General features: G+C 39.1%; 1 protein-coding gene across 2 annotated transcripts in view; it reads right to left on the bottom strand.

Moving 5' to 3' along the window:
- LOC146505500 (cGMP-dependent protein kinase 1) overlaps positions 1-18,747 on the bottom strand; it is a 103,418-nt gene that overhangs the window by 38,279 nt on the left and 46,392 nt on the right. The window lies entirely within an intron of this gene.

The raw sequence follows: 18,747 nt of genomic DNA on the forward strand, positions 1-18,747 counted from the left end.
ATAATACATGCAACCTGACAGAACTTTTGAAGAATATCTAGACCTTCAAAAAGCAAAAGTAGCATCAAATTGAATTTTTCTCCACTTTTTCCATGTTTATTCCTGGCCGTTGATCGATTGAGGCCTGGGTCTTTCACCATTCCTGTCATTGACATTTTCAGTGCTTTGAGCGTCAACGCTTCTTTCTCTGAAGTCCTTTGGAGACACTTTTGATCTGAATATGTTTTACTTCAACAGATCCCTGTCATGAAGAGGAGTCTCTGTTGAAAACTAGGCCATGAGGGATTTCATCAGAGCAATGGACCTCTAACCCAATGAATGTCATTATATTTTACCATTCAGACCCGTTTCACAGAAGAAATGAATTGTTGGGCCAGAAAATTAATAACAAAAACTAAAAAAAAAAACCCAAATACCCAGATTTCATCTAGCTTGGCCACATTGTGCAGTGACTCTCAGGATTCAATACTTCATTTTGTAAATAGCAGTTCCTGATAATTATTTCACAACTGGTTTCTCATGATTGCAAGTATCATTATCTTCTGCAAGAAAAGACTTCAATTGTGCAGCCATACAATTGATTATGAGCACTACAGAGAAAGAAATCCACAATCTGGCCCATCCAGAAATAGTGTTAATCTCCAGGGAGCTCTCCGGCCCCAGGGACATGTGGTAACATTAGAAAAGAATACATCAGATAACAGTCGGCTTAGTATTTTATCAGTGTGTATGTGTGTGCCTGAAAATGCAGTGTGACCTTCTGTGCAGAGATTTAAAGATATAAGATCAAGTTTTGTTAATAATGGTGTTGTGTTTATTGATTAGAGACAAAATACTTTTCACTTGCTGGCACTAACAGAGAAGTCAGTGTGCAGGCTTAGCTGCAGAACAGCGCGTCTGCAGCTAATAAGGAATCAACGTGTCACTGCAGGAGTAGTTTAACACGTACAGTGTATGTGTGACACTTAATAAATGTGATATGCATTCACTCACACACACAGTCACACACAGACACACACACAGGAAACTAATGTTTTGTGTCAACAAAACAGTGTGCTTTTTTAGGGGAATATTTTATAGATTTTAGTGTTTTCATGTGAGGAAAATTGCTAGGGTACACATCACAAGTTAGGCAAGAACTGCTGAGAATGGCTGAGATTATTAGGATGATGAAAAAAAAGTGACTTCAGTACAAATGCACTTGCAATGATGATGTTTTTGCATCAAAAATATAATTTCAATTAAAGAGTTCACTGGTGGATTAACCATTAGGGAAAGATGAAAAATAATTTGGGTAATAATCAATAATGTTACTTTAGTTAGGGCATCCCTTTGTGTGTGTGTGTGTGTGTGTGTGTGTGTGTGTGTGTGTGTGTGTGTGTGTGTGTACCATGTTTACATATCTTTGTGGGGACCAGAAATTGGAATGATACTATACTTGTGGGGACCAACAGCGTTATGGGGACAAAATGCCTCTCCCCATGAGTTTAAAGGCATTTGTGGGACTCACAATGGGGTTTTAGTGTCAGGCTTACAATTAGCTTATGGTTAGGGTTAGGCCAAGGGTTAGCATCAGGCATTCATTTTTGTTTTTGAGGGGAAGTGGCTAGGGAAAGCATTATGTCGATTAGATGTCCCTACTAAGAAATTAAAACACGACTCTGTGTGTGTGTGTGTGTGTGTGCGCGTGTGTGTGCGCATGAGAGAGAGAGAGAGAGAGTTACCTGCTCCTCACACCTTAATATCTCTCATTAACATTAGACACCAATTGAGAGGTCACTGGTTTGATCCCTGGCCCATCCAGTCTGCATATCAAAATGTCCTTCGGCAAGATGCTGAACCCCAGGTTGTCCCTGATCCATCCATCAGATCAGAGTGTGAATGTTACACAAAGCTCTCAAAGGCATAGAATAAACAGCCTGTCTTCATTTGTGTGCCAACGGGCGACTAAGTCGTGTAATGGAAAGTGATTCGACTGCTCTGCTAGAGAAGCAAGTCAATATGTAAGTATCAGTCCATTTATTATTTACCATATATACACAAATGTATAAACTCTCACATTCACCACCAATCTGCAAACCAGGAGTTTAGCAGCCATTTAAAATCGGGCCAAACCACAGGAGAGGTGCCCTCATTACAGAGCCTGACACTGTTTTACTTCGGGACTTAGAAACTGTTTCTACAAGTAGAACCCTCCTAAACACACAGCGTGAAACAAAAATATATATAGAAACACATGTCTATAATTATGTAACCATACTGTGCAAGAACAGATTAAACCTAAGATGTATATACTCAAAGAAACACACAGGTATGTCTATTTATTAATACACATACACAAATGCAGTACTGTTCACATAGATGCAAACACACTCACATAAACACGTACACTTCGATGAATTTTTGGCATCGTGGATTTAATCCTTGATGGCAAAATATAAACAGAATTTTTTCACAGCACTGTGATTCTTCTTGTAAGAAGAAAGGTGTCACTGTATAACATTTTAACCATATTTGGAAGAAACTGTGTCTTATCCAGATGGTAATGTGCTCATGAGGTGGGGACAAATGCCTCCAAAGCAGACCGCAAACGGGTCAAATCTGGTATATGGAAATAGGTCAAGAGAGAAATTATTAGAATAGCCTTCTAATCTGACCCATAAGAAGCAGCAAGAGTGGGAAGTCTGAAATCATTGCCCACTGTGCAATAGAGTGGTTTTGCAGTAAGTGGGAGTATAGGGCACTGGGAAATAAGATATGTAAGAGGCCCGCAGCAGACTGCAGTAGGTAAACTTATTATTTGAAGGCTTGGCTAAATTGCGGTGAGACTGAGGGAGCTAGTTATCCTGTACTCAGGGTGAAGATGAATGTCTTAATGCTCATGGGTTGTCAACCATTAGCTTCACCGCTTTGTGGATGCACAAAGCTCCCCAGGCTGTACTGGAGACATGCAAGGATGATATCTGGGAATTGTTTAGAGGAGTTTAGCTGCAGCTCACCATAGCTTCAGCAGTGTTTATTCAAGAGGTGGACAGCTGAATTCAATTCAGTTCTCTGACCTGACAAAAATGACTGCCTATAGGTAAATTTAGACTGTACATCATAAAAGCCTGTTGTTACAGTCAATGCATTGTTGTTATGTCATCTGGCCCACTTATTGTGATCATAGTCTTGGATTATATCAACATCTGTGAAATCCCCATCTGTTCTCTTCTAGTTTGCAGTGGATATAGTTCTGAGAAGTTTAAAATATGGTGTATAAGCATCCAAAAAAAAAAAGCACTGAAAACATTGTCTTCAATACACCACAGTGTTTGTGGACTATTTGATGTGTGTCAATTGATACCCAGAGCACACATGCTGTCATGCAGACAGTGGAGTTAGTGGAGGCACAGTTTCCAGGATATGCGGATGTGGGGATCAAGTGTGGTAAAATTGCTGCTTTTGTGAAAAACTGAGTCCTGTCAACACTGTGGAAGTGGCCTCTCAACATGCACAAACCTGCAATCTGCCAGTGTGTGGGTTTACACAGGGGGGGAAAGACATATTTGCTGGTGCAGATCACATATATGTAATATACAGCTGATTTGTGTTGCACTGTATCTAAAATTATACAGTAGCTGGCTTTTGTATCTATTGATAATTTTTTGATTTAAAAGATTTTAGATTCTTTATTTTTTATTATTAAACTAAACTGCTAACCTCAGTATAACATACTGTTGAATATTGCTGAACACATATCTCCCTTTGCCCTTCAAAGCTCTTCTAAACTGAATGCAATCCAACCTCAGAATAAAGGATGACCATTTACGCCCCTCCGGGCCCACAGCTGAGGATGTTATCATCCGGTCACGCTCCTCCTTTCCTTCCTGTTCTTTGATGGAGTGATTGTAATCCCACACCCTTCAATTATTTGTGATAACAGATGAACAGTTTTGATTGTGAAGATTTGCAAAACTGGCTAACTACCTCCTCTGGCATTCATAATCCCAAAAAGGAGGATCTGTGCTTGAAATGGAAAACTCTGAGAAACAACACATGTATGGATACTGCCAGTAAGATAGAAGAGAAAGCACATAAGCAGCGGAGAGAGTCATTCACTTGGCATAGCCATAATTCAATGTAACTGAATTTCAGCCTGGGGCATTATGCAAATGCTCCATGTGTGTTTGTTTGGGTAATCTTTTATACATAAACATATGATGAGAAATCTGGTCATGAATCTGACCAATCCATAGCCAGACAGTCTAGGGTTTGGGAAAATCAGAATTCTCCATTTCTGTGAATGTAGCCTTAAATTGTTTTAGTATAAAGTATAAAGCATTAGCTATTGGCACTGCAGAAAATCCACATTCCTGTCCAAAAGCACCTCAGGACTATAAGAAAGTGGTACTTAAAGATTAGACCAGAGTTTCAAGCAGTGAAGTGTGACAATAAATATATCTGCAGAAAGCACTGCTCAATGTACATAGCCATGTAAACAGCACTGGACAGAAAAAGAGCTAAAATTAGCTTTCTTTCTTTCTTTCTTTCTTTCTTTCTTTCTTTCTTTCTTTCTTTCTATTTCTTTCTTTCTTTCTTTGTGTTAAATCTGCATTTATAATCTACACTTTCTAGCCATATTAAGATCAGGACAGATGATGATGATGTGTATTTTGACACAACGCTCAAGTATACACAGACACAGATTTGTTTGCCTGTCCCTCTCGCAGTTTTACAACACCACCATACCTGTAATCAAATTATTATCACACTGTGAAGAAACTGTGTTGGAAAACCTGGGAGATAATAATCATAATATGGTTTTGCTTCCATGTGGGATATTAGGGCGTGCTCGCCTGCGATGTATCATTTTAGCACTTGTAGATAATCAACCTGGGGTTATACCGCTCTGAGAGAATAAGCGGTGTCTCTAAACTAATTAGCGAGAGCATCCACCATAAGAATTTCCACGCAGGAATGCTGTGGTAATGTTTGGGTTTGAGGGCAATCGAATTGGTTTTTGCCATGACTCTAAAAATGCTTCTGTCATTGACATTTTCTCCTTAACTCCCTGTCTTTGCGTACCCAAAGATGAGATTATTAACGATTTTCTTTTCACTGACTCACACGCAGTCACAGGCACAGTTAAAATCCCAACATGACGTAAGGTCTACTGCTTATGTCTTCCTGCAAGTCTTACGAGAGTAATACTGTTAAGGCTTCAGGGTGGAAGAGTGTAATCTCTTCCCCCCCCCCAAGTCATTAATAACATCAGCCGAGTCTGATTACATCTAGATGAGCTCTTTAGAGCGTGAGAAAACAGGACAGGTCATTTATGCAAGACAATGTCACTGAGCCTAGGGAATAAGAAAATATTAGAGGAATTCTACTCATAATTATGCTTAAAATCCTTGTTATCACTACAGTGGCTTAAAGGAACACAGCAGTGCAGGAGAAGCAGGAGTACTGCGTGTCTGTACTGCAGGTTGACACTGTGTTTTCAATGAATCTCAACACAGAAAACTGACTGGCTAAATCAGAGGCGACCTCCAGCTGCCAATTCTGCCAATAGTCGCGTCATGTGGGAGTCTATAGACTTGGAGCAGCAGCTGCTTGAGAAATATTGAGCTCATTCCACCTGCCATCCACCCACAATGTTCACTCATCCCATGCTGTATAGAAACCAGAGGAGAGCAAATCTTTTTTTTTTTTTTTTTTTTTTTTTTTTTTTTTAAAAGAACGATACATTTATTTTCTGCTATCTCTGTCTTTTATTAAGATAAAAAAGTATGTCTGGCACCTAAACCTGTGGGAGTCATGATATTGAAGAGGAGTATTCTTAAAAGCGTGACTTTATCTTTCTCTGTTTTACAGAGAAAACATTTGCCACTTCATCTTCATAACAAACCTCACCTCCAAGCTTTAATCCTCAGGCACAACTGATCATGTTTGTTTATTATTTAAATTAAAATGACTGAAATGAGAGAGTTGTCTCTCTTTTTGCAGGCTTCTTGGTATTCGTGCCTGAAGCGAAGCAGTAAACTTTCTGGTACATACATCAAAAACTTTGACATCTTAAACTGGAAGCATGTGATCTCATCACCTCATCATAGTCTTTGAAAGAAGTATTACAGCTTCTAGGTGGGCTGTGCTGTATATGTGGACAGTCAGTCATGATGGATGACACTGTCATTCCTTACTATTTTCAAACCATGTTTAGATTAATCAGAGGAAAAGAAGTCTATATCTGTTCCAAGAGCTCTGTGAGCACTTGGCATTTTGTTCTGCCCATCTAGCAGCTATAATGTTTCACTGATTTTGAGGGTATTTGGTAATAGAGCATAGTATTGGCCAATATAAACCTTAACCACGTGATAACTCTAGATAAAAAGTTGAAAGAAAAGGTTATTACTTCCTCGTCAGAAAGAAAGGCAGAACAACTTCCAAAGCTATCAAGATAATATTTCCATTAATGCATAAATGTTTGTAATAAGGAAAAGGTCAGGGATCACTGAAGGCTTTGGAACATATCTGCTAGTAGCTATACCTGAATTTGTGTCTTTCCTTATGGTTGACTCTTGAATTTTCTAAATATTTAACAAGTTAATGAAGAAACTTTCTCTGTGACTACAGAAGCACAGTCCAAAGACATGCAAGTGAGTTTAACTGGTCACCGTAAATTGGTGAAAGTGAATGTGAATGGTTGTCTGTCTCTCTGTATAAGCCTTGCAATGGACTGGCAATGGATTGACGGATGGAAGTCAGATCATCACAAAAGTCATCAAAGTGAATCTGTCAGTGAGTTCGTACCTATGAATTTATGCTGAATTTTCTATTGCAATCCACATAACAACCATCAAGGTTCTTATGTGGATAAGGTACTTAACTTTCAAAGTCAAAAGATCAGCAATTATTTTTGCAAATAATTAAAACAATTCAATCTAGACCAAACTGGGAAAGACTCAAGAATCCAAACACTCAAGAAGCAGATCGACGGAAAACCCAACAGAGAGATGCTGGAACTACTTAGAGGGCTACCTGCATATACTACACAAAGTGAGAGGATTTTAGAGGAGCTTACTATGGGATGAAAGTGATGATATGAGTCATATGCTTAAGGTGTGCATGGTGGAGGCCGAACAAACATGCAGTAACCTTAAGCCTCCAGTGAGGAGGAGGGAGTGCCTTCAGAAAATGCAAAAATGAAGTATCTCACATAAGAGATGAAAAACCCCATCATATTTAAGATCTGTCTGCTGTCTCATACACATTCTCTAAAATAACTTCATCGCCTCTTTTCTACACAGATTTCTCATGATGACACAAGTGCTGTTAAATAAGTTACAGATGTCACTGCAAACATATTTATTTTCATTCCCTCACTCTGAACTCCGATAAAAGGAAACAACCTTTTCTGTGTAAATTGCTTTGTTGTTGGTTCGCGAGATAAATTTTAATTGTTTGTTGCCTTCGTCATTACAGACAATCAACCATAAATTATTCGCCGCAGAGGAAATCAGTTTGAATAACCTGATAAATTTCAGTCGGCACCGCTGCAGAAAATCAAATGGAGGAAATGAAGTGTGTTTGCTATTCATCAGCAAGTTATTTTTAGGCAGTCATCCAGGTTGTATCAGACACTTTTCTCTATATAGCTGGTTCTCTGAACTGCACAATGGAATATCTTTTTTTTTTCCAGGCAGCAAAATATCCTGAGAGAAAGACATAACAATAACTATATTGGTCATTTTACAACACAGTATGATTTCCCACTGAATGAGTTACAATTTTAGAATGTACACAAAAATTATTACAAACACAAGTTTTTCTTTCTTCAGCTCTGACAACAACAAGGAATTCATAAGGCTTTCTGTCAGTCGAGCCTGATGTTTTGCATCCCACTGAGGCAGGAACATCGACTCTCTGCACCCAAAAATATCAATCGAAAAAAATACCAAGTGATAATCCCCCCACCCCTCCCAAAACCCACCCCTCCTTCTTTGACTGAATGTCATGATGAGTACTTGTATGTGTTTGTGTGTGAGAGACTGCCTGAATGGCAGAAAGTGTGTGCGCAGTCTGCCTTGTATATTTGTGAAACCATTCGTCCTCCTTTTTTTCTGGATGAAACTGCAATTATTTTGACAAGCACAGTCTTTACTCTGCAGGAGTCCCGCTTACGTCCTGTAAAATCTCTGAAGAAGTTGTTCATTATAGGGGGAAAAGTATAATCATACAAACATTAGCCAAACTAATGAGCTGCCTTAAGATTATAAATGTCTTTCTCTGTTTGGGCAGCCTATCTGAAAAAAACAAAAACAATTATCGTCTTTTTAACTGTTATAACATCTAAACATTTAAATGACAGCTTTACTTTCTACAACTCTGTGTGTGTAATTATCTTGCCCTCAGTCCTTTGCACACTCCATTTGCGCTGCTATTTCAAACATACTGGTAAACTCATAAGATGTATTTTCCCTCTGGTTAGGTTTATTGCGATGCTAGTAGCAGCCAGGGCAGCTTTAGTTCTTACACTGTTTTGTTGTATTTCTGATTAATCGCCCTCTTTAAATGCACTTGTTTACCTGCCATTGAAAAAAAAAACCAGTAGGCTCTGTTATAGAGAGATAGATATCTGTAGTAGTAAAGAATGGATGGATGTATGGATGGATGGATTATTAGCAGCACTTTTCACATGAAATATATTTGGGCCAAATGAGCCAAATTTCCAACTAAATGTTAATCATTACATAACATACATAATCATTTGCCTAATTAGAAAAGATATAAAATTCCTTAAAATATAAATTGATTTAAGCTTGCTGGAGAAGACATGTTGGCTATGCCTGTTTACATGGAATAAAATGTAATGAGCAAATTAAGCTTATGGGTGGAGAAATGTATAGTCTTCATGTCCTTTATTATTATTACTATTATTATTTGTTTGGCTCTTTAATTGACAAGTACATTTGCTACAAACCTCCGCTCACCCTTCTTCCATTTGTCATTATAACCTATGAATTGTTTTTAAAAATGTAAACGGTGCATACTTTTCAGTTTAATATTTAATTCTCTTCTTCTACGTCTTCTACAAATTTTTGAATATCTTCCAACCAGAGACTAATTTTCATGCATAGATAAAGAACTTCAACTTTGGTTCAATAATTCAAAAATGCCTAATAATGTTTTTACTGTCCATCCATTTTTTTTTTTTCACTGCTATCATGGGGCGGAAACAGCCCGTGTAAGCCCAGATGGCGATAGGTGGGGAACATCCCAGACAAGCTGGCAGTCCATCACAGGGTTAACACAGAGAGAAACACACCTACACCCAATTAAGAATCATCAGTTAGTATTTGGACTGTGGGAGGATAATGCATCACCCATGGCAAACCCATATAGCTTAACTCCACATGTTGGCAGCACACGGGGGCAACAGATGCGTCCTCTCTTTTTGATGGTTGTGTTTAATCTAGGCAGATACATATATTCAAATTTAGGTCATTCACTTTGTCATTTCCAAAATGTTGTTCGCTCTCTGCATAAATCCCCTTTAAAAGCAAAATTTTTGCTCCACACTAGTCGGCTTTTATTTTGTAGACTGCATTTATTTATTTTTTTTATCTGCAGTGTTTCTTTTAAAATGTATTTTCCATAGCCAACATGCTCATAGAACTACTTAGTCCATAACATAAGCAAGGGCATGAGTCATATGCTTTGGTTTGCTCTGAGAACGATTAGCTTTTAGGTTTCCCTAAGTTTTGTGCAAATAAATAAAAGCAGCAGCTTATAAATCTGATCGGTGCTGTGATTTTCTGTGCTGATAATCCATCTGAAGAAACTTTTCAAAATGCCATTTTTAGAACTTACACTCACATACAACTTCAGCAGCAAATAACTCCTTTGTATAATAAAGAGAAGTGATGCAAATGTGACCTGGATAACGCAAAACAAGTAGAAGCTGTCCTCAATCAGCCAAAATTCCCTAGTAGCAACACTGACGCTGCCTGCCTATACTGTCACAGGAGACTATTAGGATAAAAATGTTCAAGAAAAGCAGCTGTCTGAAGTCACACCTGCAGAGCTGTTTTCTTTCTGACTAAATGCTGCTGTCTGAGGTTTCCTCTCTGGGCGTTTTAACCTTTTAAGCCATCTAGAACCCAAGAAGAGCATCTAGCTCCGGGCTCACACCTGCGCTCCAACAGAGAGTCAGGAAAACAACACCAGCAGGGGCCCATAATCAAAACACACATGAAAACAACCACAAACTCCGGGCATCCATTAACACGCTGTACGTCAAAATTCAGAGGACTTCATTCACCTGAAAGAAGTCACGCTGTCAAGTTTTGGATACAGACGTCAAGGTAAAACTGCACACAGCGCCCATCGCAGCAACTGTGATTTCAAACAGGTAGGTGGGGACTTCCCAGCCGGCCTCACCATTTCACCATCACATTTCTTGCTGCACTCTGGCAACAGTGTTACCATGGCTGCCATGGAAACAGAGAAGATTTTCCCCCACACAGTCCCACAGGAATTTTATCTGCCAAAGCCATTCTTTCCATCTTCTTCTCAGTGTCCCCATTTCTTCCTTTTCTTTCATTTATCCAATGAAATGCTTTATCCCAGCACAGTGTGGCCTGCATACATTGCCATGAGATGATAGCGCCTTAACTTTTACAGAAAAAATAATTTGCTTGACGTTATTATGAACATGTCAGTCTTCTCCCCCCTTCATTTCATTATTAATTGCCAGTCACAATTATTTGTGTTACGTTTTTCTGCCTGTCTAATTGCTTTCCACCTGCCTGCATAAATTATACCGGTCATTTACCATTTCTTTTTACATTTCACATTTTTATTTTGATTTATATGCCTTTGTCAATGGATGCACCTTTAATTAGTACTCTGAAGCCCAGAACACCGGAAAAACAGCAGCACAATAGATGGCACTACTGCGTTCCTTGTTAAGAACGTGCTCACTTACTTTCCTGATTCAAAGGACCCTTGTTATCCATCCTTCTCTTTCCAGCCATGCCTAATGATGGTGCTCAGGCTCAACACCCTCCCCGTTTGTTGTTCCTCTTAAGAGGTGTAGCAATTCTTCACATTATAGATTGTATGCATATAAACATGCTTCTATTGCTCTCTGAGGTCACCTCTGTATTCAGTGCAGCGTGTAGCATCTTCAGCAAATGTGTGTCTCTCCTCACTTTCCAATTTCAAATACTAAAGTGTGAAATAACTTGGCAGTGGACCAGGTCCATATTTTACCCCATATTTCAGTGCACTATAGGGTACATAACCTCAAAGCGACACTCTGCCTCAGAAGACAATGTGGAGCAACATAGTTTAGCAAACTTTACATCACAATCTATTTTAAAAAAAACCAAGAGCCTCTTCAAAACAAGATAACAGGTCAGATTTAACTAATTCAACAGTATCCTCATATTCTGTCAAAAACATTATATTGCTAAAAGTATTCAGTCGTCTTTTGAACTTGAGTGACACTGCGTTCTTAAGTCATAGGGTTTAATAAGATGTTGGCCGACCCTTTGTAGTTATAACAGCTTCAACTCTTCTGCAAAGGCTTTCCACGGGGTTTAGGAGTGTGTCTATGGGGTTTTTCAGTGTTCTTCTACAAGTGCATTTGTGAGGTCAAACACCGATGTTGGATGAGAAGGCCTGGCTTGCAGTTTCCACTCTAACTCATCCCAAAGTTGTTTTCTTAGGTTGAGGCCAGGACTGTGCAGGCCAGTCAATTTTTCCCACACCAAATTCGTTCACCCATGTCTTTATGAACATTGCTTTGTGCAGCGGTGCAGAGTCATGCTGGAACAGGAAGGGGCCATCCCCAAACTATTCCCACAAAGTTAGGACCATGAAATTGTCCAAAATGTCTTGGTATCCTGAAGCACTAAGAGTTCCTTTCACTGCAACTAAGGGCCCGAGCCCAAGTCCTAAAGAACAACCCTCCACTATAACCCTACCTCCACCAAACTTTACACTTGTCACAGTGTCGACTTGTCCATCAGGTTGCCATCACGTCTGCTCCAGAGTCCAGTGGCGGCATGCTTTACACCACTGCATTCAGCGCTTTGCATTGCACTTGATGATGTAAGGCTTGGATACAGCTGCTCAGCCATGGAAACCTATTCCATAAAGCTCTATACGAACTGTTCTTGAGCAAATCTGAAGGCCACATGAAGTTTGGAGGTCTGTAGCGATTGACTCTGCAGAAAGTCGGTGACCTCTGCACATTATGCGTCTCAGCATCGCCTAACCTTGCTGAGGTGTAGTGTAAACATAAAGCCCGAAATACCGAGGTCAGCTTATATATGCTCAATCCCTGTGAGCCAAAAGCTGAATTTTTATACTAAACACTTTAAACACTCTCTTCCAAATATTTTTTTTCTACTCTCATATCTGTTTGATGCACATATGAACCAGCTGTGGCTATGAGCAATGCAACCCATCCCACATACTGTTCAAACCTTCAATTTCAGAAAGTTGCCTCAAAGGGAAATGTGTCCTTAAAGGGGGAGAAGCTAAAACAGCTTGTTTCAGACAGTGGATAAATGGAGGTGTTGCACCAAGGCCCAGCATAAGAGAAAGGATTATTTCAAACTTTTATCATGAAAAGTTGTTGAAGCAGAGGCCACGGATAAAAGTGTGAAGCTGGAAGTGATTAAAGCTTCATGTTTAGTTTCCTAATGCGTGCCACCACATAAACATGCAGAGGATGCCTGTCCTCCTGCAATACATCCACAAACCCCATTAACGTCTTCATCATTCCCTCCTGCCTGGCAGCTTCATCTTCAACTTCCTTTAACAAATATATCCACTATCCCTCCTTCAACATCCAAACCATCTCAATCTTGTGTCTTTTTCATTCTGGCTCCAAACTCCTCAACGTGAGTGGTCCCTCTGATGCCACACTCATGTGTAATTTTGTCCATCCCAATGAAAATCAAAGAAACTTCAGCTCTGCCTCCTGTCTTTTTGTTATTGCCAACCTCCCCAAACCACACATCATAGGCAGGTCTCACCACCATCTTCCTTTTCACTCACGCTGTGACCCTTCTGTCACAAATCGCCCCCGACACTCATCTCCACCCTGCCTGCACTCTCTTCTTCACCTCTCTTGCACACTGTTGCTTTGGATGTTTTGACCCAGGTATTTAAACTCATCCACGTTCACTTCCTCTGCTTCTTGCATCTTCTGAGCTTTATTGCAACTAATCTATTATCATATTTGGAAATTATATTTAAATCATAATGATAATTTAAAATCATGGCTACATAAGACAAACATTTTAAGAGAAAAAAAAACCCCAAACACTTAGCCCTCTCAGTTAACTGTGTTTCTTTATCTCACACAACAGAATCATAACCTCACTGGTTACTAGATACAAGCAACTACTAAAAATAGGCAGCCTCAAGATAGCAAAGACTATAACAGCTAGCTGTGTCTAAACATCCGCACAGATGAATGAGGTTATAGTTTGTCCTGCATCGAAACCTGTCTAGCTCACTACGGAGAACAGAGTAGCACTTACATCTGCCTTATAAACATCTGGGAAAGGGAACAAGAGAGAAGCTATGTGCTACTACTCCTAAAAACTAATGACTATGCTTGTAATATGTCCCCAGAAAGACAAAGCTATTCACTTAGATGCCAAATATGGCTAATGCTGTTAACATTCGTAAGAATTATTGAAAAGCCAACGCTAACACTTGGTCCAACATAATCTCTATATTAGCATGCAAACATTCATGCCGAGTCGACTGATCACAGCTGTGTCAGTGTTTTAGAATTAAACAGGACTTATAGAAAAAATACCATATGTGAAAGCACTCTCACTCTTGCTCTCAAAATGCACACCAGTAACGATTTCTGTTGCGCGGGTGCTTTTAAATCCTGCCTCCAGTTGATTTTAATCACAACGAAAACTCACTGAATGAAGACGAAATGAAAACAAGTGATGCCACGCTTAATATTCCGTGCCATGTGGAAGGCTGTTTTGTGAGAAATGTTTAAATGCAGCAAAAGCATTGTTGGCATTTCTCTGTGATGCACAAATGAAGAAATGGTGTGGAAATACGAGACGAAAAACGCAGGAAACAATTACAGAAGAAGTCAAAATACTCACACACTGTAAGCTATCTCATTCTGCCAAAAAGAAGAATCACTCACTTTGGAGTGGGTGATTCCTGAGACTGTGCAGGCACAGTCTAATAAACACACACACTCACATGCAGACTGATTAGAAGGACAACTGTTTGCTCACCCGAGGCGGAAGGAAGGGCTGTTAGACAGCTAAGCTATCACTCTTTCACAAGATTCTCAGAAGTCTCTAGAAAAATGCTCCCTAATATGTTATATGTAATTCCATTATCATGTGCTGTTTTTAGCACTACACATAAAATGGGTACCCATAAATTGCTAATTATTAATCCCCTGCTGCCTGTCTTGTTTCGTCTGTATTGTGTGCAGACAGTTTGACCTCTAACACAGCACCTGCCAAAATGCAGACTAGAATTTGAACACCACTGAGTACACTGTTATGCAACTCTGTGCTTTTTTATGTGTTTAAAGTGGTTTTCAGAAGGTCTGCACACAGAGATGAACCCCACAGAGTATAATTCATCCACTTGTTGCTGAAAAATAAAACGATCAAGGACATGTAAACAGGCTTAAACACCTAGCAGTAAGATAACTGGAGTTCTACATTCAGAAGTTATTGGCGAGAAAAAAAAAATCAAAGACCCACAAACCCAACACACAGACATGTGAAAACTGAGCCTTTAATCTTAAAGGACAAATTCAGGTTTGGCTGTCATTCATGAGGAATGAAAATCTTTTATCATTTTATGACTTGTGCTTTTATTTTTTCATATCCACATTAGCCGGGAAGAGGAAAAAATCAGCTAATGAAGATTAAGTGAAAAGAAATGTCACTTTGAGATGAATATCTAAAGCCTGGCATATAATCTACACATATGCATGTAATACATTTATACATTAGAAAGGCAGAGTGCATCAGTGGTTCTTAATCCTTTTAGTCTATTGCCACAGCTGCTTCAGATGAGCCTTTCAGTATAAGTCTTCATTATGTGTTCTTTTGAAATGATAATGAGCAGTCTTATTTTAAAGTGGCTGGATTTTCTTGTAATGGTGTTTGTAAAATATAGATGAGCAAAGGAATAACGTTGGAATACTTAAAGTATGAATAAATTAAACCAGAATAAAATACTCAGGTTTTAAGTTTAAAGGTACTCTGCCTGGTGGGCGGGAGGGACAATTATATTTCTATAGGGTTGATACCCCCCTGTGCCCCCCTTTTGGATCTGCCCCTGCGTGGGCACATTTTAACAGCACTTAATATAGTATTTAAATAACTATAGCCAACATCAGTACATTAAATGTCAGTCACGCCTACATAAGCACATAATAACTAAGGTCTCTTCCTCTTCAAAGACAGTTTAGCTAAGTGCTTGCTCATAAGGGATTGTCTTATCGTTGGGGTTTTCACTCTAATATTGCAGCTCTTTAACTTACAATATAAAACTCCTTGCTGTTTAATTCAATTGAAACGACAGGATTGAGTCACCAAAAGACATCAATTTTACCTACAGGGGTTTGTCAGACAGAAAGAAAAAAAAAATAACAACACATCCGTTTCATGTGTCATCCCTGAAGGTAGTGATGTCTCAGCCTGGTCACCTCTATAAAAAATGTCAGGCTACAACTCTGCCCGGAGTTACTGATGTCCATGCTCTGTTTCAAATTAGAGCTTGAACTACAAGCACTTGAAGCGGTAGCAGTTGAGTATTTCAAAAGTGTATCCTCTTTCTTATGGATGTCTATTTTTAACTTTTTGCACGCCTATTTTAATATGTAGTTCACCATGTAGATGTATCGGGCCAAAGCTCTGACACTTTATCATGGCTGCTAGTTAGTGATGTGCGACACCACTGATTTCCGATCCGATACCAAGTAAAATTCAGAGTGGTATCGACGATACTGATCCGATACCGATACTCTGTACAAAAACGTAACGTTTCATTGTATTACATAATACAATATATAATTGTATTATGTAATCGTAATAATTAGGGCTGGGTATCGTCACTGATTTTTAGAATCGATTCAATTCCGATTCACAAGGTCCAGAATCGATTCGATCCACGATTCGATTTAATTCGATTCGATTCGATTCGATTCACTTCGATTTGAATATGGGAAATTTTGACAGTCAGAAATATTATAATTCAGATTAGTACATTTACATATTTTTGTATCTATAAAAAGGAAGCTGACACACGCAAGACTTTAGCTGAAGATAAAACACAGAAACACATGAAGGTGATTTTTCCTGGCCTGGGATTTTATAAAAATATTCTGCAGTACATCAAAAACGAAAGAAAACCATTAATCAACATATGAACATTACCTCTGAAGTTACAGCGGTTTTATTAGAGACATGGCTAAGCATTTTGCATTTTGCATAATTTAAAATTTTTTAAATTTGTTCAGCATTGAATGGCAGAAATTAGGTTTTCTTTTCGGAAGTATATAAAACAGAAAAAAAAAAAGTCGGCCGATAGCGCTGTAAACAACGGTAGACTTGTGCGTAACAAGCAAGCGAATAATGCAGAAAACCGTACAGAGAGAGAGAGGGGAGAGAGAGAGAGAGAGAGAGAGAGAGCTGTGCATCGTGGTCGAAGCAAAACAGTAAAAGTAAGAGTGAATACATGACGATGTTTTTGTGAAGCGTAGTTTGGATCCTCTTTTGCTGCTGGTTCGGTCAATATTGTTTGGAGAGACATCAAACTAACAGCTTTAGAATCAGCGCATAAAGGAGGTGAACACAAAGCGCAGACCCGCCACAGATCAGAATCAGCGGGCTGTCGGCTTTCCGCCCCGACTGTGAGAAATTCGACATCTAACTGATTCTGATCCGCGGGCTGCACTGTGTGTTTAAGTCTTTGTGCAGAATCCGTGTTCCTGCTCTCATTTACTGTTTTAGCTGTTTGGTGGTTGTTGAAATTTTGTGAGATTTCACCAGAGATTCTGGCATTTCGGGCAAAATAAATTTATATTAAAAAAATCGATTCAGGATTTTAATGAATCGATTTTACGTAATCCAAGCCAGAATCGATTTTAATCGATAAATCGATTATAAAAACCCACCCCTAGTAATAATATAGCTTCATAATGATTACAGGACATCAGACTACTTGTTCATATTGCTTAATAATGTAGAATTATCATGTAGAAATAAAAAAAAACCTGAAGTTTTGTGCTATTTGAGCATGTTGCCTGCCTGCAGCACTAAAGGACTCCGTGAAATTCATCTGTTTCCCCTAGCAGCACCTGTCCCTCTCCTCCTCTTCAGTTTGCTTCAACATAAGCTCGTCATATTCTGTGATATGATTTACTCTGAGGTGTTTGACAAGGTTAGTGGTGTTGCCACAACACCTCACTGTCTTGTCACATGTATCGCAAACCACGTCTCGGCCGTTTGTGGAGGTAAAATTCGTCCACACATGACTCCGTTCACGCTCAGCCATTGTTGTGAGTGCGCACGCCAGAGGCTGCGACACATTTATATTTCGCATATGACTGTGAAAGGCGTCCAATTTAGACGATCTGAATGATATAGTTTTTTTCCACGGTGTTCCTGTTAATGAAAAACTACAAATTTACCCCAACGTACTAAAATATAGATATTTTAATATGAGAATCGATTCTAGAACATTGCTGGTATCGGAAGAATCGATATTTCAATATCGATCCACACACCACTACTGCTAGTTACTCTGCTATTGTGGATATATATACAGTCACATTACTCTGTTTATATCAAAATTTTCTAAGCATTAGTTTAAACATTAAAGTACTGTCTTGTAACTGTGAAAGTATCCACTGGGGTACAGTTACCCGCTTGATGGCAAACATGAGGCCTATATATTTAGTCTTTAAATTTATTTAGTTCAGCCTCACCGGAAAAGTCTATGCCAAGGTGTTGGAAAAGAGAGTTTGTCCGTTAGTCGAACCTCGGATAAAGGAGGAACAATGCAGATTTTGTCCTGGTCATGAAATACTGGACCAGCTCTTTACCCTCTTTACCCTTATACTTGAGGGTGTATGGGGTTTGCCCAACACATAACATGTGTTTTGTGGACTTGGAGAAGGCATCTGACCGTAACCCTCGGAGTGTCCTGTAGGAGGTGCTCCGGGAGTATGGGGTGTTTGGCCCATTGCTAAGGGCCATTCAATCGTTATACAACAGTTGCAAGAGCTTGCCGAAAGTAGAGCAGGGCAATATGACCAAAAATATTTATCACAATATACATTTGAAAATTTGCGATAACAATATAACAGACGATATAATTGACACTAGACAAAATACTTTACAACTCCACAACTTTATTAGTGCAAAAAAAACCATCAACGTATTTTCACTTAAACAAGCAGCTGTTTTTTATGTGCATTAAAGTTATATAAAGATTTAACAGTGCAAATGCAAATTCCTTGCTGACAGTTTAACCAAAAAGCATTTCCAGTGGAAATTGGCCGACATATCCTCAGCATAACCATGTATAATATCCACAAAACTTAAAAAGAGGTTATACACACACACACAATACTGTAATACTATGCTGAAGCACAGTACATATCACTCCGCGAGGCTCCTGCCTACGATAGCTGTAATGCTCCAACAATCCATCAAGCGGTGCAGGTTCGTAGCTTAGCAA

The sequence above is a fragment of the Neolamprologus multifasciatus genome, chromosome 13 (assembly GCF_963576455.1).
Source record: "Neolamprologus multifasciatus chromosome 13, fNeoMul1.2, whole genome shotgun sequence".
NCBI lineage: Eukaryota > Metazoa > Chordata > Actinopteri > Cichliformes > Cichlidae > Neolamprologus > Neolamprologus multifasciatus.